Raw genomic sequence first — 26,537 nt, 5'->3', positions numbered from 1 at the left:
ATCAAAACTATGAATTAACACATGTGGAATTATATAATTAACAAAAAAGTGTGAAACAACTGAAAATACTGTATGTCTTATATTCTATGTTCTTCAAATTAGCCACCTTTTGCTTTGATTTCTGCTTTGCACACTCTTGGCATTCTCTTGATGAGCTTCAAGAGGTAGTCACCGGAAATGGTTTTCACTTCACAGGTGTACCCTGTCAGGTTTAATAAGTGGGATTTCTTGCCTTATAAATGAGGTTGGGACCATCAGTTGTGTTGTGCAGAAGTCTGGTGGATACACAGGTGATAGTCCTACTGAATAGACTGTTAGAATTTGTATTATGGCAAGAAAAAAGCAGCTGAGTAAAGAAAAACGAGTGGCCATCATTACTTTAAGAAATTAAGGTCAGTCAGTCCGAAAAATTAGGAAAACTTTGAAAGTGTCCCCAAGTACAGTGGCAAAAAACATCAAGTGCTACAAAGAAACTGGCTCATATGAGGACCGCCCCAGGAAAGGAAGACCAAGAGTCACCTCTGCTGCGGAGGATAAGTTCATCTGAGTCACCAGCCTCAGAAATCGCAGGTTAACAGCAGCTCAGATTAGAGACCAGGTCAATGCCACACAGAGTTCTAGCAGCAGACACATCTCTTGTCACGCGGCTGCAGCCGCGCCCTCCACCTATCCCTTCTCCCCGACCGCGGCTTACCCACTCACTGGTGGCCTCCTCATCGCGGTCTCGGCTGCCTCGGGCTTCCCCGCGATCTCCTCTGCCCTCTCTCCACCCGGCGACCACGTCTACCCGGTCTCCTGGATCTCGCCTGGTGCGCGCCTCTGCCCAGCCTCCTCCTCCTCGGCGGGTGCGCGCACACACTATACTCGGGAGCACGCGCACCTCCTATCCCTCCTGAGGCCGCACGCTCTCCTCCCTTGCACTGGAGAGGTCACGACCCAGAAGCCTCTGCTATATCAGGCCGCCTCTTCCGGATGGCGGTGCCTGATTATCACTTGTGCATTGATAGTGATTCTGGCCCGTTGCTCTATGTGTGCTCCTGCGTCTTGTCTGTAGCTCATTCTCCTTCTCCACTGTCCTAGGATCTGGAGGTCCGGTGCCGTGCTCCGTCCAGTCCTGGTCCCGCAGCTGAGTCCTGATCGTGCCTGCTCCCTTCCGTCTCGCCTGTGCCCCTGACCGTCATCCGTCTTCCTGTTCCAGAGGAGGTTCCCCGTCAGCATCCCCGGCCTGTCGCCGGCCCTTCTGCACTCTTCCCTGGGTACCAGCTGCCATGGTGATAGTTACCCGCGGGCCTGCCCCAAACACTCCCTGTATAGGGGGTGGTCCACCTGGTCAGCTCGTCCCCGGGAGGTTCGTTGCCACGGTCCAGCGGGTCCACCCCAAGAGTTCCTCTAAGTTTTACATCACAGAATAATCATGCCATGGATCCCGCTGGTACCCCGACCCCGACCCAAAAGGAACTTTTGTTCCTTCGTGAGAATCAAGCGAGGATCATGTCGTTCCTCAAATCAATGTAGTCCCGTCTTTCTTCTTTGCAAACCTCCGATCCTGGGGTTGCCTCTCAGATCTCCAGCCTCCAGCAGGAACTTGCCCAGCAGCGCGACACCCAGGCCCACATCCTGAACTATATGTCCTCGGTGGATAACCGCCTACTGGCTCTTCAGACTGCGACCGCTGCCGCTGTGCAGGTAGCAGCTCCTCATCCTTCCCCCCGTTTGGCTAAACGCCCGCGTTATAGCGTTGATCCCAAACTCTGTCGAGGGTTCATTAACCAGTGCCAGTTGCATTTCGAGTTGACGCCCTTGCAGTACCCTACCGACCGGGCCAAGGTGGCCTTTATGGTATCCCATTTGGAGGGTGAGGCGTTGGCTTGGGTAAACCCCTTGTGGGAGCATGATGACCCGATAGTCTCCCAGCGTGCGACCTTCTTGGAGACCTTTCGTAAGGTCTTTGATGAGCCCGGCCGCCTGGTCTCCGCCACCGTGTCCTTATTTTGCCTCCGCCAGGGTACTCTCTGTGGGGCAATACGCCATCCAGTTCCGTACGTTGTCCTCCGAGCTTGGATGGAACAACGAGGCCCTAGTGGGGGCTTTTTGGCGCGGCTTGTCGGCTCGAATAAAAGACGAGTTGGCGGGTAGGGACACACCTACGTCTTTGGAGGATCTCATCTCGCTGGCAACGCAAATTGATATGCGTTTCCAGGAGCGAGTCCGCCAGGGAGAGAAGGCCCACTCGGTTTTCTCCTTCGACACGCAGTCCTCCCCGTCTGCGACCCTCCACCACAGCGTCAGCCCCAGAGCCCATGCAAGTGGACCAACTCAGACCCGCGGAGCTGCGCCGCCAGGAAAGATTTACTCATGGTCTTTGTCTCTATTGTGGCAGCGCCTCCCATCTTCTTCTACGTTCCTGTCCAGTGAGGCCGGGAAACGCTTCCGCCTAGGACAGGTAAGAGAGGCCTCCCTAGGTGTCACTGATACCTCTCTACCCTTGACCCTTTCTGTTTTGTTTGTCCTGGGTTCCAAACGTTTTTCTGAGGTAGCCTATATTGACTCTGGGGCTGCAGGCAATTTCATCCAACTCGAGGCGGTGTAAAGATTGCGGATACCTGTCAGATCCTTGGAGATTCCCCGGCAGCTAGCTTCAGTCGACGGCGTTCCCCTGCGCGAGACCGTTACGTTGGTCACTGAAGAGCTGGAGTTACAGATCGGGGTCCTACACCGAGAGCGAATAGCCTTCTTCGTGCTGCCGTCACTGTCCCACACCTTGCTCCTGGGTCTTCCGTGGTTGAGGATGCACGAACCCGTCCTGGATTGGCGGTCTGGAGATATTCTTCGCTGGGGCCGCGTCTGCCAGACTAAATGTCTCCGTCCAGTACAACCCCTCAAGAGCTCGTTACCTGTCTCGGGCCCTCCGGATCTGCCCTCGGCCTACTGGGCCTTTGCTGACGTCTGTGACAAGAAGGAGGCAGAGGTTCTTCCTCCGCACCGGCAATATGATTGCCCGATCGAGCTTCTTCCCGGTTCAACCCCGCCCCGGGGGCGAATCTATCCTTTGAGTCCGCTCGAGTCCCAGGCCATGACTGAGTACGTGCAGGAGAATTTGGGAAGAGGCTTCATCCGGAAGTCATCTTCACCCGCCGGAGCAGGCTTCTTTTTTATCAAGAAGAAGGATGGGTCTCTCCGCCCCTGTATCGATTATCGGGGTCTTAACGAGATTACTATCAAAAACAGATACCCCCTTCCTCTCATCCCCGAGTTGTTCGACCGGCTGCGAGGGGCGCAAATCTTTTCTAAACTGGATCTCCGTGGAGCCTACAGTCTCATCCGTATTCGCTCCGGAGATGAATGGAAGACCGCCTTCAACACCAGGGATGGACACTACGAGTATCTCGTCATGCCCTTCGGTTTGTGCAACGCTCCCGCAGTCTTTCAGGAATTTGTAAATGACATTTTCCGAGACATTCTGTACTCCTGTGTGGTCGTATATCTCGATGATATCCTCGTCTTCTCTCCCGATCTGTCCACCCACAGAAGAGACGTCCGCCGGGTACTGTTACGCTTGAGGGAGAATCGCCTGTACGCTAAGTTGGAGAAATGCGCCTTTGAACAGTCTTCCCTTCCATTTTTAGGCTATATCATCTCCGACTCTGGCTTATGTATGGATCCAGAGAAGGTGTCTGCCGTGCTTAACTGGCCACGTCCCCATGGGGTGAAAGCCATTCAGCGATTTCTTGGCTTCGCAAATTGCTACCGGCAGTTCATTCCTCATTTTTCCTCTTTGGCTGGTCCTATCTCCTCTTTGATCCGTAAAGGAGCCAACCCACACGTCTGGTCCCCTGAAGTGGAGAACTCCTTCCTGTCTCTAAAACAAGCATTTGCCACGGCACCCGTGCTCCATCGTCCTGAGGCCAACAAGCCTTTCATCCTCGAAGTGGATGCGTCTGCAACCGGGGCCGGAGCAGTTCTATCTCAAAAGTCCCCCTCTGGTAGGCTTGTTACGTGCGTTTTTTTTTCCAAGTCCTTCTCCACTCCGGAGCGGAACTATTCCATTGGAGACCGAGAATTGCTTGCCATCAAGTTAGCTCTGGAGGAGTGGAGGTACTTATTAGAGGGCGCCGTACATCCCTTTACAATCTACACAGACTATAAAAACCTGGCTTACATTCGTTCTGCACAGAGACTCAATCCACGACAGGCCAGGTGGTCCCTGTTCTTCGGCCGATTCGATTTTGATCTGCATTTTCGTCCAGGCAATAAAAATCTCAAGGCTGACGCTCTGTCCAGGTCCTTTCTTTCCGCAGATGGGGAGGAGGAACCCACGCATATCTTGGATCCGTCCAGGCTCATCACGGTGGCACCTCTTTCTCTCGTCTCACCCCCACCTGGCAAGACTTTAGTGCCAGAGAAGGACCAAAGACGGATTCTACACTGGGGACATGCTTCCAAACTAGCTGGTCATGTTGGTCTTAAAAAGACACTTGTCCTTGTGTCCCGCTATTACTGGTGGCCGACTCTTCTCCGGGATGTCCGAGATTTCGTCGCTTCCTGTCTGTCCTGTGCTAAAACCAAGGTGCCTAGGCAGTTGCCTTCTGGTCTTCTACATCCGCTTCCAGTACCCTCGTCCCCTTGGCAACACATTGCCATGGACTTTATTACCGACCTACCCCAGTCTGCCAACTGTACTGTCGTCCTAGTGGTGGTAGATAGGTTCTCTAAGATGGCACATTTCATCTCTCTTCCCGGGTTACCATCAGCACCAGCCTTGGCGAAAATTTTCGTTCAGCATGGTTTCCGTCTCCATGGACTGCCCCAACATATTGTTTCAGACAGAGGAGTCCAATTCACCTCTCGATTCTGGAGACCTCTATGCAGGTCGATGGATGTCACACTTGACTTCTCCTCATCTTACCATCCTCAGTCCAACGGTCAAGCGGAACGGACTAACCAGAATTTGGTGAACTATCTCCGGCACTTTTCTAATGTCCACCAGGACAACTGGTCTGATTTACTCCTGTGGGCTGAGTTTGCCTATAACAACCACGTCAGCAAGTCTTCTGGCAAATCTCCTTTCTTTGTCGTCTACGGGCAACATCCGGTTCCCCCTGCCTCGGGTGTACCGGCGGCTGATCTTCTGTTCGGTGATTTCTCCAGGATCTGGCAGGAGACCAAGGCCGCTCTCGAGTTGGTTCGTGACAGGGTAAAAAGACACGCAGACAAAAGGCGCCTGGATGTCCCGCCATATCACCCAGGTGATAAAGTTTGGCTGTCCTCCAAGTTCATTCGCCTCAAGATCCCTTCCCATAAACTGGGTCCCCGCTATATTGGACCTTTTGAGGTCTTGACCCGTATTAACGATGTCTCCTACAAACTACGGCTCCCCGCCTCACACCGCATCCCTAATGCGCATCCCCAGGAGGTTCGTTGCCACGGTCCAGCGGGTCCACCCCAGGAGTTCTTCTAAGTTTTACATCACATCTCTACAACAACTGTTAAGAGGAGACTTTGTGCAGCAGGCCTTCATGGTAAAATAGCTGCTAGGAAATCACTGCTAAGGACAGGCAACAAGCAGAAGAGACTTGTTTGGGCTAAAGAACACAAGGAATGGACATTAGACCAGTGGAAATCTGTGCTTTGGTCTGATGAGTCCAAATTTGAGATCTTTGGTTCCAACCACCATGTCTTTGTATGACGCAGAAAAGGTGAACGGATGGACTCTACATGCCTGGTCCCCACCGTGAAGCATGGAGGAGGAGGTGAGATGGTGTGGTGGTGCTTTGCTGGTGACACTGTTGAATATTTATTCAAAATTGAAGGCATACTGAACCAGTTTGGCTACCACAGCATCTTGCAGCGGCATGCTATTCCATCAGGTTTGTGTTTAGTTGGCCATCATTTATTTTTCAACAGGACAATGACCTCAAACACACCTCCAGGCTGTGAAAGGGCTATTTGACCAAGAAGGAGAGTGATGGGATGCTACGCCAGATGACCTGGCCTCCACAGTCACCAGACCTGAACCCAATCGAGATGGTTTGGGGTGAGCTGGACGGCAGAGTGAAGGCAAAAGGGCCAACAAGTGCTAAGCATCTCTGGGAAATCCATCAAGACTGTTGGAAGACCATTTCCAGTGACTACCTCTTGAAGCGCATCAAGAGAATGCCAAGAGTGTGCAAAGCAGCAATCAAAGCAAAAGGTGGCTACTTTGAAGAACCTAGAATATAAGACATATTTTCAGTTGTTTCACACTTTTTTGTTAATTATATAATTCCACATGTGTTAATTCATTGTTTTGATGCCTTCAGAGTGAATCTACAATTTTCATAGTCATGAAAATAAAGAAAACTCTTTGAGGCTGTGGGCCCACGTAGCGTTTTAAAACGTTCACTAAAAACCGGACTCCTTCCCAGAAATCGCGCGTTTTTTTCCTCGCAATTTCACCGCGATTTTACCGCGATTATGATCGCGATTTTGCCACGATTTTCGCGTGCGATATTCAAGCACTTTCCAAGCGATTTGAAGCATCGCTTGGAAAGTGATTGACAGGTTGGTCACACTCGTCAAACATAGTGTTTGACAAGTGTGACCAGGTTTTTACTATTGAGGCCGCCTATGCGGCATCAATAGTAAAAGATAGGATGTTAAAATGCTAAAAAAAATAAAAAAATCAGGGTATATTTACCTTCCGGCGTCCCGCGCTGCATTCCCGGCCTCAGCGTTCCCAGTAATGCCTTGCGAGACCGCTAGAGTAACGCGAGACTACGTCATTACAGGGCCTTGCCGCAAGGCATTACTGGGAACGCTATGCCGGGAATGCAGCGCGGGACATCAGAAGGTAAATATACCCCGATTTTTATTTTTTATTCTTTTTTTACAGGGATATGGTACCCAGGGCCTGGAGGACAGTCTCCTCTCCTCCACACCGTGGGTACCAACCGCACATGAGACGCTGAACTTCCCGCATGGTGGGCATAGCCACATGCGGGAAGTAAGCGGTTCTCATGCATTCCTATGGGTGCGGAATCGCGGCAATTCTTTGCGATTCCGCACAAAATAATGAGCATGCTGCGATTTTTTCCGCGATGCAATTCCGCCGCGGAAAAAGCGCAGCAATAGCACAGCATGTGCGGAATGCCATAGGAATGCATGGGGGGCGTTCTGTACACGATTTTTAAGCGTTTTTGCAGCGTTTTCGCGCTGAAAATCGTGGCAAAAACGCTTAAAAATCGCTACGTGGGCACATAGCCTGAATGAGAAGGTGTGTCCAAACTTTGGTCTGTACCGTATGTATGTAATCGATATTATACAGTGTATTACATATTTACAATTTATTACAGTTTTTTGTGTTCTAAAGTTGTATTCCAATAAATAGATATTATGTTCTATCTAAATATCTTGATTATTTGATCATAGAAATGATTAAATGTCTGATGTTCACATTGTACTACAATATTTTCACTTAAATATAAGCAATATATGTGGGAGTCGTGGAGTTGGAGTCGGTGTAAGGGAAATTGAGGAGTCGGAGTTGCAGGTTTGGCTTACCGACTCCACAGCCCTGACACCACCATCACCAACCCTCTCAGTCCGCCATGTCCTCCGGTTTCTGCTGCAGGACCGTCAGTGTCCCTACAAGCTCGGAGACCGGAATCCCGACCATGAACTCCAGCTAGGAGTGAGCCTTAACTCTGCTCATCCTCCAGCTCCCCTTCTCATGTCCACACACTTCCCCTTCCCTTCACAGACTGCCCTAACTTACCTCCTCCCAACCACAGAGAGCAGCTCCTCAGCAGACAGGTTCAGAGGTCTCCCTGCTGGCCTGGAGTGGGAACTGTGTTGTGTGTTGGTTTAACTGCTAGAGAGATCCTTCGATGCTCCCAAGCATGACAACACACTCCCTAGGAGGAAGGTAATGCCACTGTGGCGACCATACTCCTGGGGGCGCCACAAGTGCACTGATGCCCATCCACTGCTAGATGATTCTGCTGGTACATTGACCCAGACCACTACATTCCCCTCGCACTCTACACAGCCAGAATCTGACCCTGAGGAAACTCAGGTTCCCCTTCCCGCATACTATGCCACCTTACAAGGTGACAAAGAGGAAGGTGCAGATGAAAGTGCAGTTTTCTTGAGCAGGTGGGGGGGGCATACTCATGGGCGATGGCACTGGCACAGGGCCCCTCATAGTACGCAAAAGTGTCTCTGACGGTGGGGGTGGACACCCGCCGTCAGACACACCGCCGTACTATGAGGGGCCCTGTGCCAGAGCCGTCACAAATGAGTGGGCCCCCCCTGCTTGCTCAGGATCACAGCACTTGCAAAGTTGAAATACTTACCCCTCTCTGCTCCACCGCCGTGACGTCTTCCGCGTTTCCTGACAGTGACATTCTGGTCAGAGAGCGCGATGACATCATGTCTGTACGCCCTCTGCCTAAACAGTCCAAGTGCAGTGAGATGGAAGATGGGGACGACGAGGAGTCCAGACTAGTACAGGGATTCCCTAGTGAGGAGACTTATTTAATTGTTTTAAAGGTTGGGAGCAATTTTTGGTGATCACTATACTCTGGAGAATGATATATGAGGCCCACCATACACTGGAGCATTCCAAAGGTGGACATCAGACACTGGAGCAGCATTTACAGGGCCCATTATACTCTGGAGCATTAGAAATGGGGCCCATTATATATGGAGCATTATTTGGGCCCATAACACAGTGGAGCTTCATCTATGGGGACCAACATATACTGTAGCATTATGTGGAGCTCATCATATACTGTATGGAACATTATATGGGACCAATGATTCTGTATGGAGAAATATATGGGCCTCATTATTCTGTATAGCGCACTATGCGGTGGCCATAATACTGTATGGAGTAATATACTGTCCGTTTTTGGAGCTATTGGAGAATTTAAAATGGATATCAGTCATGAGATGTAAGAAGTGAAGTATTTTTCATTGTACTATACCGCTATTTCTCTGCCGTATCAGAGGATCATGAATTGTGGCATGTGTTAAAGGAGCCCAGTGACACTCTTTGGCCCAGGGCCCACGAAAATCTGGAGCCAGCCCTACCCCCCACAACTTTAGCCAAATAACCCCCAGTTTTCAATGCCTAACTATTATTATAAAGTAAATTAAGGTTGACAAGCTTAAGTAATAAGAATTGATGTTTTTTGCATTAAAATGGGCACTGTAGGTGTGTTTCCTGTCCTCCACTCACTGCCGACTTTTCTTCCCCATTGACTTCCATTGGGTTTCGTGTTTCAGTCGGCCTTCGACTTTTCACGATAATCGGCCGATTTCGTTCGACCTGACTTTTGAGAAAGTCGGGTTTCATGAAACCCGACTCGACCCGAAAAAAGGCAAAGTCGCTCATCTCTAGATGTCACAGCTCACCTCCTGTACAGTGACTGATAACACCTCTATATACAGCAGATAACACGGGATCCATCATTCACAATAGGTGATATCACAGCTCACCTCCTTCCTGTTCCTTCAGAACAGCCTTTACCCAGATTAGAGCATGCTCAGATAACACTTCTATACAAATAAAACAGGGTATGAGTCGATCTATTGTTGCTAATATCCTTCTGAAGCGAAGGTAGTAGGAGGCTAATTTTCTGCCTATTGGCTGATGTGAAAATTGCAAAATTTAGCAGATGGTGAAATTAAAATATATATTAAAAATTCTAAAATCTTTTAGCATAAAAACCTGATGTTAATGTAGGGTCTTGCGCCCTTCCAGATGTATTTGAAAAATAAAGAGTTCACTCTAGCGAGGAAATAGTTTGGTACATGGATGGGTAGAGTTGAGAATAGGTATGTGAATTTGGGAAGGATTAAGCTTTAAAGGAGATTCGTCCTTCCCGTCCATGACAGAAAAGGGTCTCTCCACGATTTAATAATGGACTGCACCCTGTGTCCAGTAAGGGATAATAGTTAAGCCGGAAAAGTTCTTTATCAGATCTAGCTAATTTTATACCTAGGTACTGTAAGTAATATATCTGCTAGGCCAGGCAAAAGGGTAGAGCTACTTCAACTTATCCAGCATGTGGGCGGGCACGTTTAGGTCTAGAGCTTCCGATTTTGACGCATTCACCTTAAAGTTTGTGAGGTTGCCATATTCCTCAAGAATTACCAGTAAGGCAGGAAACCCTCGTAGCGGATTCGTCATCAAAACCAACAAGTCATCAGCAAAAGCTGCAGAATTTGTTGGATTGCACACAACAGCGGCTCCATCGCTAGTATGAAAAGGATCGGAGAAAGAGGACATCCTTGTCTTGTTCCGTTTTGGATGGCGAATGCGTCTGTCAGGGAACCATTAACTCTAATACGTGCAGTAGGGTCTCTATACATTTTCATAATGGCCGAAACTAATGGTAAGGGGAAGCCAAAGCAGGTCAATGCCTCTCCCAGATAAGCCCAGTCCACCCCGTCAAATGCCCTCTCAGCGTCAGTCCCAAGAAGCACCAAGGGAAGATTTTTTTGTTTTGCAAAATGCATGAGATTAAGTATTTTGTATGTGTTATCCCTTCCCTCTCTCCCCTCCACAAAGCCTGTTTGGTTTAATGAAATTAATTCTGGCAAGAATTTTGCGATTCTTTGTGCAATCATACTAGCGAACATCTTTAGGTCAATGTTTAACAAGGAAATCGGTCAATAGCTGCTGCATAATTCAGCATCTTTACCTTCCTTGTGTATTAACGAGATTCTGGCTTCCAGAGCCTGAGTAGGGAAAAACCTGTCTCCTAGCATAGAATTGCACACATTTAACAGTCGTGGGAGGAGGATCGAGGGGAAGAATTTGTAATAAAAGGTGGAAAGGCCATCAGGGCCCGGCGCCTTGCCCGATGGGCATCTCGACAGGGTGGACCGGAGCTCCTCCAACCGAAAAGGTTCGACTAACCGCTGCTGCTGTGAATCCGAGAGTTTTGGTAATCCTAGACGGGTCAGGAAGGACACTATGGATTGTCTCCTCCTGGTCAACTCCTATAATAGTTTAAAAATTCCGATTTTATCTGGTCATAGTCAAAGGTGCGTGTACCTCTCGGATTTTTGATCAAGTGAATATATGTGTGAGCTTGACGCTGTCGTATTTTTGAGAGCATGAGTTTAGATGCCTTGTCCCCATGTACAAATATTTTGGTCCGCCAGGAGGAATACGATTTTGCAGACTGTAAGTTAAGGATCTCTTTTAGGCGTTGTTTTTTCTGGGATAATTGGGCTAGTGTTTGAGATTCAGTTTGTTTTTTATGTTGAGTTTCAAGATCGGCTATTTCAGCATATAAAGTGTTTATCTGTTGTTGTTTTTGTTTGTGTAGGTAGGAGGAGATTGATATCAATTCTCCTCCGATAACTGATTTGTGGGCTTCCCATAGGATCAGGGCTGACACCTCCCCATTGTCGTTTTGGTCAAAGTAATGGTTAAGTTCTTGGTTATATGGTCATGAGTTGAGGGAGTGTTCAGAACCGATTCGTTAAGTCACCAAGATCTACAGGGAGCAAAGGGTTTGATCAATGTAATTTCTAAAGTTACTATTGAGTGATCTGAGAAAACATTAGGTAATATATTGGACCTATTTGCATTAGGAAGATAGTTTTTAGGTATAAAGACATAGTCTAGTCTATGGTAGGACCCATGAGGGTGTGAGTAAAAAGTAAAGTCTCGGACATTTGGGTGTAGGTATCTCCAAATGTCTATTATTTGTGAAGAGTGGATCTGTTGTTTTATTCTACTAAGATCTCTGAGAGATATTGCGCTTTTCTTTTTCATTGTGTCTATTAATGGCTCGAGCGCAACATTTAGGTCACCTCCTATAATGAGACCTTCTCTAAAATCGTCTATTTTTTTCAGTGTTGCTAACAACCATTTCAGGAGTTTCTTATTAGGGGCGTACAGACTGCAGATCGTAACTAAATTCCCCGCCAATAGGCCCTTGACCAGTAGATATGTCCCCATAGGGTCAGACAAGATTTTTTGCATCTGAAAGGGCAGCCCCCTCGCTATCGCTACCAAGACACCCCTCGAGCCCGCCTGAGTGGTGGTAGCACGGAACCATGTGTCATAGTGAGCTCGCTCAAAATTGGGGATTTTGTTTGGTTTAAAGTGGGTTTCTTGCACTAGCAGAACATCTGCTTTTTGTTTCTTGAGAAGGGCCAGTGTATGTCGCCTAGTGACTGGTGAATTAAGACCATGTGCATTGAATGTGGCAAAGGTAAATACCTTATCACGAGTATCCATGAGCATGAAGGGGGGAGTTGGCAGAAGCCTGTTGGGAAGACGTCCACCGTTGCCTCAGTTGCACCATGATGTCCGGATTAGATAGGTATGAAGGATAGAGAATGAAGGGTATAGAGGGGAAGAGAGACAGGAAGAGGGAGGAAAAAGAAAACATAAGTTTCATCTTTGAAACAAGTCTTAACGAACTACTAAAGATTAGGTCAAATAACCTTTCAAACATGTTTGTCGGCAATCAAGGGAGAGAAGAAAAACTACATCGCCTATAGCCTTGGTGAGCATGTGCTCTGTGGTAGAATGGGGTGTGGGGGTTAGGGTAGTGAGTAAGGGGGGTGGTGGATGGGGGGGATAAGGATGGGATGGGAGGGAAGTTAGTAAAGGAAAAGATTATGGGAAAACAGCACTTAGAATATCACGAGACTAAAGATACAATAATTACATAACCACTAAGAGCAATGCACAAAAAGAGGAAATAATTCTTGGATCTGGATGGAGACAGGTCACATGTTCATGTTACTTCAATGTCCCCTTTAGATGATGGTGTCTTAGTTGACTTTCTTTTCGGTCTCTGTGCTTTGGGAGAGCCTGCGGTAATCAAAGGGGGAGGTGGTTGTAGAGGCCGGAGAAGAGAAGCCGTGTGGAAAGTCTCTAGGTCAGGATAGGTCTTCAGGCCAGTATCTAGAGATTTGCAAACTTTCCTGATGTCGGCGGATAATCTGACCAGAAACCTTTTTTCACCCGCGGAAATGGAGATCCCAAAAGGGTAAAGCCAGCGGAAGCGGTAGCCTTTATGAATCAGGGCATCCATGAATGGTTTAATAAGCCATCGCTTCCTGAGAGTAGTGGCTGAAAGATCCTGGAACAGTCTCAGGTGTGAGCCTTCATAGGTAATCTCCTCCGACTCATGAGATCTGTGCATAATCAGCTCTTTTGTACGGAAGTCTAGGAAACGGCATAGAACATCTCTTGGGGGTTTCCCCTGTTTTGGTTTAGGGCGCAAGGACCTGTGTACTCGTACAAGCTCAATGTCAGTGGGGTCCCCATCCAGCAGAAGGTTCCCAAAAATCTCTTTGGCTGCCTTGGCCAGAGCATCAAATGCCACAGATTCCGGGAGACCTTTAATTCTATCGTTGTTTCTATGCTCACCGTTCTCATGGTCCTCCAGAGTTGATTAGATATCATGTAGCTGGCTTTTAAACTGTCAAGGAGACCATTGGTGTGCTGTGACATAGCTATTTGGCTTTGTTCCATGTCCTCTAGCCTGTGTCCTTGTTGAGATAGGTCATGCTTAATTTCAGCGAGCTCTTTTCCGATAGGTTTAAGGGCCCTGGACAGGATCCGTTTAATGAAGGAACGTGTTACCAAATTGTCCCTTGAGTCTCCACCTGTGTCAGTGTTGCTTTCTAGATCAGAGTATGAATCATCCTCTGTACAATGTTTCTGTATGACCTGGAGATCTAGTAGGGTCAGGTAGAGCAGTTTGCTTCTTCAAAAATTTATCCACATCGGCTTGTGTAATGGATTTCAGGGGCTTGGCTGTGGAATGTTGCGTTTTAGCTCCAGATTTCCCCATATTTGTATATAGAAGGCTATAAGATTTTGAAAAATTATAATTTAATCAAGCATCTCCCCTTGCCTGTCGCTAGGGGGCAGTCTAGGTATTCATATCGTCAGTACTGTATAGGCCAGGGAAAGGAAGGCACAATCCTGGTTTGCAAGGAATTATTGCTGGCTATTTGGGGCCAGAGTCATTGTGTGTGGAGGGGGCTGCCTAGTGCAAGTGTGGGACGCCAGGTGTTCTTGTGTAGTACAGGTAGCGCAGTTAAAGCAGTAGGTAAGATATAAGCTTTGAATGAGCTAGTGGAGACCCAGGACAAAAACCTGCCAGCAGCAGGGTGTGAGGGGAGGGAGAGGGGACAAAGAGTGTGGCACGGGGTCTCTTATTAAACAGAGTGACTCACCGTACCAGCTGAGTGACACTAATTCTGATGTGATTCCCTCTTTCCCATACAATCCACCGCATTCAGTTTAAATGAAACCAAGTCCCTACCACAGTCCAGCATATGTTCCGTGCCTGGCCTGTATCCCAGCAGCTCCAGGATCCGGTCCCTGCAGAAAAGATTCTACTCCAGGTGTACGAAGGATGACTATGTCCAGGATTCTTCCTTCTGTATACAGGTGCTTTTCCATGCAGTGTAGCAATCCCACTGCAAGCTCTCACTGCTTCAAGTCTACTGGCCTCTCTGCAAGCAGGATGAGTCAGCAGAAAAGCAAATCAGTTATAACTCCAGTCCAGATAAAACAAAGCTTCCAAGTTTTTTGCCAGCTGTCCAGGGTATCCTCCTGAATGATTCTTCAAAAAATCTTGATAATAGAAGAACTTAGTCACTGGATGAGTTGCTTAACATAGGTGGCAAAGGGAGATCTCAGAGCTCAGGCATTCACCATCTTCAGAGCTCAAGCCACACCACCCCAAAGTTGTAGGTTCTTAACATAAATTTGAAGTGGATAAAGTCTTCTGGTGTGCGGGTTTTTCTCCATCGGAGTTCAGCACTCCTGGAGAAATTGAGTTTGCGATGTGAGCCAGGGCTGTTTAAGGCTACTTTCACACATCAGGTTTTCGGCGTCAGGCGCGATCCGGCGTCAGGCGCGATCCGGCGTCGTGCCGGATCCGGCAAATGTTTTGTAAAACCTGATGTGCCGGATCCGGTTTTCTGCTGGATCCGTCTTGTTCTTGACAGACAAAACCGGATCCGTCTCATCCGGTTCATCTGTTTTTCTATCCGTTTTTCGACGGATTACGCCGGATCCGGTTTTTAAAATTGACCCTTGTGGCCTTCCGAACGGGATTGGCTACTGGAAAACTATATATAGCGTGTTCCTACAGCCCTTCTTTGACAGGTTGTAGAGGAGAAAGTGCAGGTTGGAGAGAAGAGCAAGTTACTGGCGAAGATGGATGTTGTCATTGGAAATATTTTGAAGAATTTGGCGGATTTTATAGCGGAGGCGAATCGTTTGAGGGTGATTGTTCTGGAGAAGGAGAGAGCGAGACAGCAGCGCATCAGGCATCGTAGACGACGTTTGTGGATCCACCCCATCACAGCCAAGAGAATGACGCGTGGGGTCTATTCTACACTCTGCATGGACCTTCGACGAAACCCGGATAAATTTTTGGGATATGTTCGGATGAAAATGGAGAATTTTGATTACTTGGTGGAGCGCATTGCACACCTCATAAGAAAAGCGGACACCTATTGCCGCTTCTCTGTTTCACCCGCAGAACGTCTGATGGTGACTTTAAGGTAAGCCACATTTATTGGATGTGATCGCATCAGAGCACACTTTCACTGCAATCTTGTTGGTGGTAGTTTGTATCTCCAAGTGTTATAGGTCAGTTTTGGTATGTAATGCTGTGATTTAAAACTAATTGATTGTTTTTTAATTCCCCACAGATTTCTTGCAACTGGAGAATCCCTTTCGTCACTGCATTTCCAGTACAGACTCGGGATTTCCACCATATCTGGAATAGTGAAGTACACATGCCGTGCACTGTGGGACTCCTTAGCTGAAGAGTTTTTACCAGAGCCCACAACAGAGAGGTGGATTGAAATTGCTGACAAGTTTCAACAGATATGTCAGTTTCCCAACTGCTTGGGCGCTGTGGACGGGAAACATATCCGCATTGTAAAGCCAGCCGGATTGGGATCGGAATATTTCAATTACAAGAAATATTTTTCAATTGTCCTCATGGCCATCGCTGACGCGGAATACAAATTTATTGCTGTTGATATTGGGGCCTATGGCCGCTCCAATGACTCTCAAGTTTTCAAACTATCTGCCATGGGGCGTAAACTGTATGGAAACACCTTCCAGTTCCCACCACCTAGACCGCTGCTGCAAACATCTGGTCCACCTATGCCATTTGTCTGTGTAGGGGATGAAGCCTTCCAGCTGTCAGAACACCTTTTGAAACCGTACTCTAGCAGAGGATTGACAAGACCAAAACGCATTTTTAATTACCGCCTCACAAGAGCAAGAAGAATGGTTGAATGTACCTTTGGTATTCTGACAGCCAAATGGCGGGTCCTATTGACTGCGATCAACCTCAAGACAGAAACTGTGGACGAGGTGATCAAAGCTTGCGTGGTACTCCACAATTTTGTTATCTGCAAGGAACCCATTTCCATTGAGGACACCTCTGAAGAAACCACCTTGCAAGATTACCATGACATTACCACTAGAAGTTCTGTGACGGTTTCAGTAATGAGGGACAATTTTGCACTATACTTTATGTCACCTCAAGGCAGAGTACACTGGCAGGATGACAGAGTGTGAAAGATTTGTGCCCAACCAAACTTGTGTACCTTCTGTACCAACAGTATATACCTTTGCCAACCAAAGTTGGCTATCTTGTCATGGTCTCTATTTTTAGCTTTAGGCCACAGGTGTGTACCTGGTTGTGTTTTATGCAAAGTATTTCACCTTTTAACAAAAGTTGTGTACATTGTTAGGAAATCACCAACAATAAACACAACTTTTTAGGTGAAATACTTTGCTTCAAACACAACCAGGAACACAACTGTGGCAAAAAGCTAAAATTTACCCACAGTTATATACCTGGTTTTGAATACCATTTCACCTTTTAAATACCCTGTATTTAACCTTTTTTTTAAACATATTTCGCCGCAGAAAGAAATGACAGACAACCAGTGTAAACAATAATTTAACTTTTATTTAAAATATTTTTTTTTTGTAAACTGTTTTTAAAGTTAAAAAAACTTTTTTAATAAAGGTTTGAAACCAACTGGGCATTTTTATTACAAAACACATCATAAATCTGTGTAGTGTGGGGTGGAAATACTGCTGGAGGGTCTGCGGGACACTTCGACAATGGGAGTGTGGAGAGCGGACTGGGATCGTGGTGGGGAAGGAACAGTTAGAGGTGATGGTGTGGAAAAAGCTACAGAATGGGTGGACATGTGGGAACAGAAGAGGTGGTGGGCGGTGGAGTGGAGGGTTGGGCAGGGACTGTAGGAGCAGATGATGTTGATGGAAAGTTGTATGGGGAAGGAGTTTGGTACGGGGAAGGAGTTTGGTACGGGGCAGGTTGCTGGAAGTGGGGAGATGTCTGGTACTGGGGAGGTTGCTGGTACTGGGGAGGTTGCTGGTATGTAATAGGAGGGGGAGGATGGAAAGTGGCTGGAGGGGGTGTAGATGTAATAGGAGGGGGAGGATGGAAAGTGGCTGGAGGGGGTGCAGATGTAATAGGAGGGGGAGGATGGAAAGTGGCTGGAGGGGGTGCAGGAGGAGGAACTACTGGGGTGGGAGGAGGAGGTTGGGAAGTAACGTGCTGGAGAGCACCGTGGCACGAATGCATTACATGCATCTGCTGGGTAGGAGATAGTGTTGCCATGCGCTCCACAACAGACCTGAAAAAGGTGTGGTTTGGCGAAGATCTTGCTTCTGAATGCATGGTTTGCAGAAGTGTCTTCACCTCCAGAATGCTGGAGTTGATCTGCTGAAAGCCTGCGGAGATTTGCTCTGACAAGACTTTTAGACAGTTCTGGAAAGATGCATTCAGATGCAAGAACTCTTGCGCATAACTCTTTTCCTGACCCCTCTGCCGCTGCCGCCCAGTACCCGCAGGTGTACTAGAGGTGGCAGGGGCAGAAGGGTGGGGTAAAGGGAAAGCGATCTCCTCACCAGCAGCTTCATGTAATGTAGGCGGCCACGATGCTCCTGTGCTGGTGGATGGGACAGATGGGTCGAATGTGTGGGAAGACTGGGAAGGTGCAGATGTACCGGGGCGGTCGAAGTGTCCCTCGGTGCCGGTCTCCTCAGGGATCGCCTCAGAAGGGTCCAATCGTGCAGGCTCCCGAGTGCTGCTCACCGTGCAGAGGAATAAAGAGAAAAAAAAACAATTAAAATAGTGACATGGTATGGCCCTGGCTGAAAAAAAAAAGTTACATCTAAACATTTTTTTGTCACATGTGGTGTGTAATATTTACCTTCTGGTGAGCATTGTTTCCCGGAGGAACGACAGGGCTCGTGCGTACTTGTACTTGCTCCTGCGTCCTCCAGATCCACTCGGGGCCCGCATCTCTTTATTGAACTCCTTCTTGAAACGATCCCTCACAGACCGCCACCGCTTCACAATTCTCTCCCCTGAAATGAGAAAGGACAAAGTGGTTAGTATACAACATCAGTGTTTCCCGAACTCCAGTCCTCATGGTCCCCAGGGGTCATGTTTTCAGGATTTCCAAAGTAAATAGAAATCCTGAACACATGATCCGTGGGGACCACGAGGACTGGAGTTCGGGAAACACTGCTTAAAATCAAGCAACCGGTACTGTATATACTTACGCTCTTTAATCTGGGCCCGAGCTTCGAGGTCCTCCCAGCGGCCCACAAGGAGAGAACAGATTTCCTCCCAGAGTCGTCGGGTAACGATAAGGTCAGCGTGGCGGCGGTCAGCCATATTCCAGAGCGGCTCTCTTTCTCTGACGAGATCGATGAGGTGGTCCACATCAATCCCTCCATCCTCACCGTCAGAGTCGGGAGCACGCTGTGAAGGCTGTTAAAGAAAAAGACAAAAATAACATAATTAGCCTCCACAAAAGAAATGAAATAAAAAGTGCAAAAAAACAAAGCAAAAATATTTATACTTACACGCTGGTGACCGCCGCGTTGCTGTCGCCGACGACCCTGGGAGGCACTGCGAGGACCTCTTGGCCAAGCACCAGATTGGGAAGACTAGAGAAGAAAACAAAAAATGTTATGTCTTTGGATGTAGGCAATTGTTTGCTGTGTGTGGTCTGCAGAACATTGTTTTCTATGTGTTGTGTGTAGTGTGATGTTGTGTTTCTGCGTTTGATGCAAAAAACTTACCAATTGTGAGCACACTCCAAGTGTCTGTCCACCCCTTCCTTCTTCTTCTGGGAGCTCCTCTTCATCTTGTGATTCCTGTTTTGAAATAAAAGGCAATGAATAGACATATATTACAGAGATGATGGATTTTGGAAATAAAAACTTACCGTCAAACGCTGACGATGCGAGGGAGGGCTCCCAGAAGAAGATGTGCTGTCTTCCTGATGGCCACACTCCATGCCTGTGGGTGGTGTTCCTGCTGCTGCCATTGCTGCTGCTGCTGCTGCTGCATCTATTGGGCGGCTGTTGAATAAAGAGAAACAAAGGGCCAATGAATATCTTGATATTCCATAGCCATAGTTTGGAGGAATGGGGGATTTGATAATTACGGTCTCTCATCTGCTGCTGGACTCCCCTCCCGTTGTTCAGCATGCTGCTCCATTTGGGGTGGTGCTGATGGTGCTGCTGCTGCAGATGTCTGCTGCCTTCTCCTGCTCCTGGTTCTTGGGTGGCATATTGGGTGTGGCTGAGGGTCCCACTGTCTTGGTTTTATATATGTCTTGTGGGCAGAGCTACTGAGCATGCTCAGACCAAAAAAAACGGATCCGGCCACCGGATCCGGCTGTCGCCGGATCAGGCGCATTGCGGCGCTCATAGGCTTTCATTGTATGAAAAAGCCGGACACGCCAGATCCGGCGTGTCCGGCTTTTTCGCCGGAGACAAAAAACGTTACAGTAGCCGTTTTTTCCAGACGCCGGATCGCGTCACATTGCCGGATCCGGCGAAAATCGGATGAAACGCATGGCCATCCGGCTCGATCCGGCTCTAATGCAAGTCAATGGGGGGGAAACCGGATCCGGCATTGCATTTCGCCGTATCCGGTTTTTGTCAAAAGCGCCGGATCGCGCCTGACGGCGAAAACCTGATGTGTGAAAGAGGCCTTACTCTGTGCTTGGATGTTCTGAGGGTGAGGGGCGCTACCTGGTCAAGGGTGCTTCAAAGAGTGTTGTTGTAGTGATGAACAGCCAAATCAGTACAGGAAAAAGAGGAGATTGGGGACATGGAAGATTGTAGGGAGTCTGAAAGTGTTTGAGGGTTAATGGCTTGTAGATTTCTGAATGTGTGATAGGTGGGAGTGTGCTGAGGTGGGTGAGGATTTGTGAAGGAGAGAATGTTGTGGTCAGAGAGTGGAAACGGTGAGTTATTTAGGTAGGAGATTGAGTAAAGCCGGACAAAGACCAGGTCAAGGGTGTTACCGTCTTTGTTTGTCTCAGAGGTTAAGAGGTGTGAGAGGCCGAGTGAAGTGGTTGGTGATAGAAGCTGGGATGCAGATGTGTAATTGGGGGTGTTAATGGGGATGTTGAAGTCTCCTGGGATAAGAGTTGGTAGTTCTGAGGACATGAAGTGTGGCAGCTAGGCTGAAAAGTGGTCAAGGAAGTACCGCTACTCTGAGGGAGAGGGGACGGAAGAGTCTGATGGTGTGGACCTCAAAAGAAGGGAATGAGAGAGATGGAACTGGGGAGATGACCTGGAAAGTGCATTGTGGCTACAGGAGTATGCCGACTCCACCACCATGTCTGTTTGTGGGTCTCAGGGAATGGGTGAATTGTAAGCCACCATGGGAGATGGCAGCAGAGCAGACAGTGTCAGAATCCTGAATCCAGGTTTCAGTGAGGGCCAACAGATTAAGAGAGTTGTTCAGAAAGTAATTGTGCAGGAAAGGAAGCTTTTTACATACAGACCGTGGATGCCAGAGGGCACAAGTGAAAGAAGGAGATGAAGGAGTGCAAGTAAGATTAATTAGATTATTATGGTTTTGATATGGGGTAGGGTAAGGGTTGGGGGATGGTGGACCATGGTTGGGGGAAATGTCCCCTGAAATCAGTAGGCGTAAGAACATAAAGAGCAAGTAGTTATTTGAAATGTTAGCAGTTTTTTTGTGCAATGTGTTTGGGCAAGATGGGCTGAGGTTTTTCAGGAAGGTGAGAAGTGCATAGGAGCTGTACATGGGAGAGGGAAGTATAGAGGGGCTGATGTGTATGACTTATATTACTTAAATGTTTACGACCTGCAATACCAAATATAGCCACTGGACTAGAGTGGTGCTGTTTTTGGGAAAAATCCAATCCTTTTTTTTTTTTTCAATTATCAGACAACCCCAGTGTCACTCGTGCTTATTGCAGCTCAGTCCCCCATTCCATGGCTTCTAATGACCTTCAATACCAAATATAACCACTGGACTAGTGTGGTGCTGTTTTGGGGAAAAATAAGATCCTTTTTCTTTTCAGTTATGAGACAACCCCAGTATCACCGAGGGGCTTATTGCAACTCAGTCCCCCTTTCCATGACTCCTTATGACCTGCAATACCAAATGTAGCCACTGGACTAGAGTGGCACTGTTTTGGGGAAAAATCAGATCCTTTTTATGCTTGAATTATCAGACAACTCCTTTAATATCACCATGTGTATAACAACATCTAATAATTGTCATATAATCAATAACCACACAAAACGACCATTCTTATACACCGAGCCTAATCTTCTGTCTCTACCGCACATTATCAGAAGCCATTAAAAATCTCATCCGGCGTCATCTGCGCAGAGGTTAAATGCAGCAGCTCATTAAGTTTACATTTTTCAGATTGGCTTTTTCTCTACATTGTTGCAAATGGCGAGAGGAGAAGCGGCGCAGCGCGCGAAATTCTGCCGATGCCGCACTATTCAGAATGACACTATTAATATACAAACTTGTTCTATCGCTTCGAGGTGTTCGACTCCATAAATGTTAGTATTTGTGCCAAGCAGATTAAAATATCCTCGCGCCCGACCCAGAGCCGGATTCTGCGGCGTAGCCTATAATACCGCGGCGGCTTGACGTCCATAGGAAATGTCATTACCCGTCTCCTACATACCATTTGTCAGCCAGGTTGCTTTTTTTGCAGAAAATAATTTTGGTGAAATATGTTTTCAGACCTTGTTTGGATTTCGTGCTTTTCATCCCAAGTCATTATTACCTCCCCGCTACAGTATCATTTATTTCCAAGCAAATGTCACCGCGGCTAATGAGTTCATTTTCTGAATTTAGGGACTTACAAATCTCGTCTAATGCGCTCCCGTTGATTAAAGGGAGTGAAAAAACATACATTATTTTAAATGCAGTTTTACTTCTGGGTCTATAATAATAATAATAATAAATTTTATTTTTATAGCGCCGACATATTCCGCAGCACTTTACATTTCAGAGGGGATTTGTACAGACAATAGACATTACAGCATAACAATAATCACATACAGTAGATTATAACAAATACCAAGAGGAGTGAGGGCCCTGCTCGCAAGCTTACAGTCTATGAGGAAAGAGGTAGACACGAAAGGTGGGTGGATCTGATCTGGATCTGTAGATCAGAAATGTCAGTGAGCGTTAATGAATTGCAATATGAAATTTGCTTCCAATTGGAAATTGTAAACTGGAGAAGGCAGGAAATGGGCAAAACTGTGGAAAAGGAAGGTAATAGCAAAAGAGAGGAGAAGGAAGGTAATCGGGGAAGCAGAGGAGAAGGAAGGTAATGGGCGAAACAGGAGATGGAAAGTAATGGGCGAAACAGGAGAAGGAAGGTAATGGGCGAAACTGTGGAAAAGGAAGGTAATGGCAAAAGAGAGGAGAAGGAAGGTAATGGGGAAACAGTGGAGAAGGCAGGAAATGGGTGAAACAGAGGAGGAAGGTAATGGGCGAAACTGTGGAAAAGGAAGGTAATGGCAAAAGAGAGAAGGAAGGTAATGGGGGAAACAGTGGAGAAGGCAGAAAATGGGCGAAACAGACGAGGAAGGTAATGGGCGAAACTGTGGAAAAGGAAGGTAATGGCAAAAGAGAGAAGGAAGGTAATGGGGGAAACAGTGGAGAAGGAAGGTAATGTGCAAAACAGAGGAGAAGGAAGATAATGGGGAACAGAGGAGAAGGAAGGTAATGGGCGAAACAGGAGATGGAAAGTAATGGGCGAAACAGGAGAAGGAAGGTAATGGGCGAAACAGGAGATGGAAAGTAATGGGTGAAACAGAGGAGAAGGAAGGTAATGGGGAAACAGTGGAGAAGGAAGGTAATGGCAAAAGAGAGGAGAAGGAAGGTAATGGGGGAAACAGTGGAGAAGCCAGGAAATGGGCGAAACAGAGGAGGAAGGTAATGGGCGAAACTGTGGAAAAGGAAGGTAATGGCAAAAGAGAGGAGAAGGAAGGTAATGGGGGAAACAGTGAAGAAGGCAGGAAATGGCCGAAACAGAGGAGGAAGGTAATGGGCGAAACTGTGGAAAAGGAAGGTAATGGCAAAAGAGAGGAGAAGGAAGGTAATGGGGGAAACAGTGGAGAAGGAAGGTAATGGGCGAAACAGGAGAAGGAAGGTAATGGGAAACAGAGGAGAAGGAAGGTAATGGGCGAAACAGGAGATGGAAAGTAATGGGCGAAACAGGAGAAGGAAGGTAATGGGCGAAACAGGAGATGGAAAGTAATGGGTGAAACAGAGGAGAAGGAAGGTAATGGGGAAACAGTAGAGAAGGAAGGTGATGGGCGAAACAGAGTAGAAGGAAGGTGATGGATGAAACAGGAGAAGGAAGGTAATGGGTGAAACAGGAGAAGGAAGGTAATGGGGAAACAGGAGAAGGAAGGTAATGGGCAAAACAGAGAAGGAAGGTAATGGGAGAAACAGGAGAAGGAAGGTTATGGGGAAACAGTGGAGAAGGAAGGTAATGGGCGAAACAGAGCAGAAGGAAGGTAATGAGCGAAACAGTGGAGAAGGAAAATAAAGGGTCAAAACAGAAGAAACAGAAGTAGGAAGGAAATGGTGGACGAATCAGAGGAGAAAAAAGGAAATACACAAAGCAGAGGAGAAGGAAGGTAATGGGTGAAACACAGGAGGAAGGTAATGGGTGAAAAAGGAGAAGAAAGGTAATGGGGAAACAGAGGAGAAGGAAGGTAATGGGCGAAACAGCAGAAGGAAGGGTATGGGAGAAACGAGTAGGAAGGTAATGGGCGAAACAGAGCAGAAGGAAGGTAATGGGCGAAACAGTGGAGAAGGAAGACAAAGGGTCAAAACAGAGAAGAAACAGAAGTAGGAAGGAAATGGTGGACGAAACAGAGGAGAAAGAAGGAAATGGACAAAGCAGAGGAGAAGGAAGGTAATGGGTGTAACAGAGGAGGAGAAATATTTAAGGAAAAATTTACTTTGAACTGTGAGATCTCCTCGGCACTCAGTTGGTTCACTTTGCCCGAATGTATTTGTGAATTGCTTACGTGACAATTATCCAATATACTTCTGTTTTTAGAGGCATCACAATGAAAATATGCAATAATAGCAGGTAAGGAGCAAAGTACTACTAACCCCCAGGTAGAAAACCATACGACACTATGGTGTGTCGCTCAAAATCACTTGATGTCAGGAACTGGGTCTAAAAACAAAACAAAAAACTAAGCACCAAGGATCTGGGATCAAAACCTAAAAAAACTAACCCCAAAAATTGAATGCCTGTGACTTGGGGCACAAAACTAATGGACTAAAGAGACTTGGACAACAAACCTAGTGTACTATAAGGAAATAGGAGTAACTCGAATGGACCCTAGATAATTGGGCAGAAAGCTTCTGAAAGGTTAGGACTTGGGGGCTGTACATACACACTAAACATTAGGGCTGGTACACAGGACAGGACATTTAAGATTTCCGCACCAAACCAGATAAAATGTATGGAATTACCAGACAGTAAGAATTTAGGAACAAACCCTGTATATGTGGTAGGCTTATTAGGTGGGGTGGATCCCTAAGTCTCAGGTCCAGGTGGGCACCTGCACCCCAGGGGGTTGATGCAGCAAACAGGAAGGTATGTGGGAAACAAGGACTTGGCACTCTCGGAAATCTCAGGAGCAGCAGGATGGATGAAATGGAACCCTGCAGGGATGGAAGCAAGTAACAGTATGCTCAGAAGGTGCAGGTCACCAATCGTAGAGGTCTGGAGTCTCAACCCCAAGACACAGGTGTGTATCTAAATGGTCTAGGGCGATGATGTCATTGATCCACTGAGGGCAACTTGCAAAACAGCAGAGGGCAGCGGACACTAGGGAAGTAAGCGGAGCACAGGACAGGACTGTACACGATGTCTAGGACTGTGGCACAAAACCACTGTGAAACGGTGGTGCTCACAAAACTACTGAAAAAAGGGATTTTGGCATAAACGCATTGGACACTTGGAATTCAGGACCTAACTACTGGAAACAAAGTGTTGGCACATAGAACTACTGATCTTTCGAGAGTTGAATAGAAAGCCACTGTGCACCAGGTTTTAAGAGTATAAAAACATTGTAAGCATGCAGGGGACTAAAACTGAAAACCACCAGACACCAAGGATTTAGGCACAAGCCCACTGGTTCTTTACAATTATGGCACAAAACTACGGTAAAACAAGAACAGGGGCTCCAGACCAATGGACATCAAAGACATGGGCACAAATACTAGGAACATGGGCACAAAAGTACTAGAATCCAGGAACCTTGGTATAAAAGCATTGGACTCTTAGGACTCTAAACAACTGGACAACATCACAAAACTCTACACACAAGGGACTTTGGCATAAACACATTGGATGCTTTACACTGGGGGACATTACCACTGGATACCAGGGACTAGGAAACTAAACAGCTGGATATTTGAGTTTAGGGTACAGAACCACTGGATAGCAGATACTTGGAGAAAACACTGTATACAAAAGAACCCAAAGCCTCAAACCACTGGGAAACCAGGGCCAAGGCCACCAAACTCCAAAATAATAAAAGAAAAACCCTCTAAAAGATTTTCCTTAATTTTAAATATTTTTCATTTCAGATCTAGAAATTATATTTCTAGGTTTGGGTCACTATAAAACGCCAGAAATATTCTCAAACTCTTTCAAATGAGTTTTGATTTAGCACCTGACACATATTGGTCCAACGCTTCTCACATGAAAAGTCCTTAATGTTGTTTACCGATGTCATGAACGTCAGTCTTTATGCAATGATCTTCTCAGAGTTGATTGCAACCTTCATGGTCTTACTGCCTGATTGTGATTAATGGAAGCTTTCATTATCACACCAAGGACTTTTTAGATAAATGAAGCCGCTTGTGCCCAATACTGTCAATCATTACAAACCCGGACACATGCTGTTCCTCCATGATTGCTTGTAATGTATGCAAATAGCAATCTCACCAGTGAAGTGGTACATGGCTGATATACCTTACTGATGTGAAAAAGGCATCTAAAAAATAAGGCATCAAGTGCAAAGCCTGATCCACATCTGACCAGAGCCTGATCCACGTCTGACCAGAGCCTGATCCACGTCTGACCAGAGCCTGATCCACGTCTGACCAGAGCCTGATCCACGTCTGACCAGAGCCTGATCCATGTCTGACCAGAGCCTG

At 47.0% G+C, this 26,537-nt stretch overlaps 1 protein-coding gene and 1 long non-coding RNA gene across 2 annotated transcripts in view; both read left to right on the top strand.

Moving 5' to 3' along the window:
- SAMD12 (sterile alpha motif domain containing 12) overlaps nucleotides 1-26,537 on the top strand; it is a 701,452-nt gene that overhangs the window by 10,688 nt on the left and 664,227 nt on the right. The window lies entirely within an intron of this gene.
- LOC141101262 (uncharacterized) lies at nucleotides 19,401-23,947 on the top strand. The gene is made up of 2 exons (XR_012234923.1): nucleotides 19,401-22,984; nucleotides 23,684-23,947. It is a non-coding gene; the product is annotated as an uncharacterized lncRNA (long non-coding RNA).

Source organism: Dendrobates tinctorius, unplaced genomic scaffold (genome assembly GCF_039654945.1).
Source record: "Dendrobates tinctorius isolate UK_male_01 unplaced genomic scaffold, ASM3965494v1 ptg000116l, whole genome shotgun sequence".
In the NCBI taxonomy this organism is placed as follows: domain Eukaryota; kingdom Metazoa; phylum Chordata; class Amphibia; order Anura; family Dendrobatidae; genus Dendrobates; species Dendrobates tinctorius.
The sequence above is the reverse complement of the archived record's forward strand: the minus strand, read 5'-3'. Positions and strand labels throughout refer to the sequence as shown.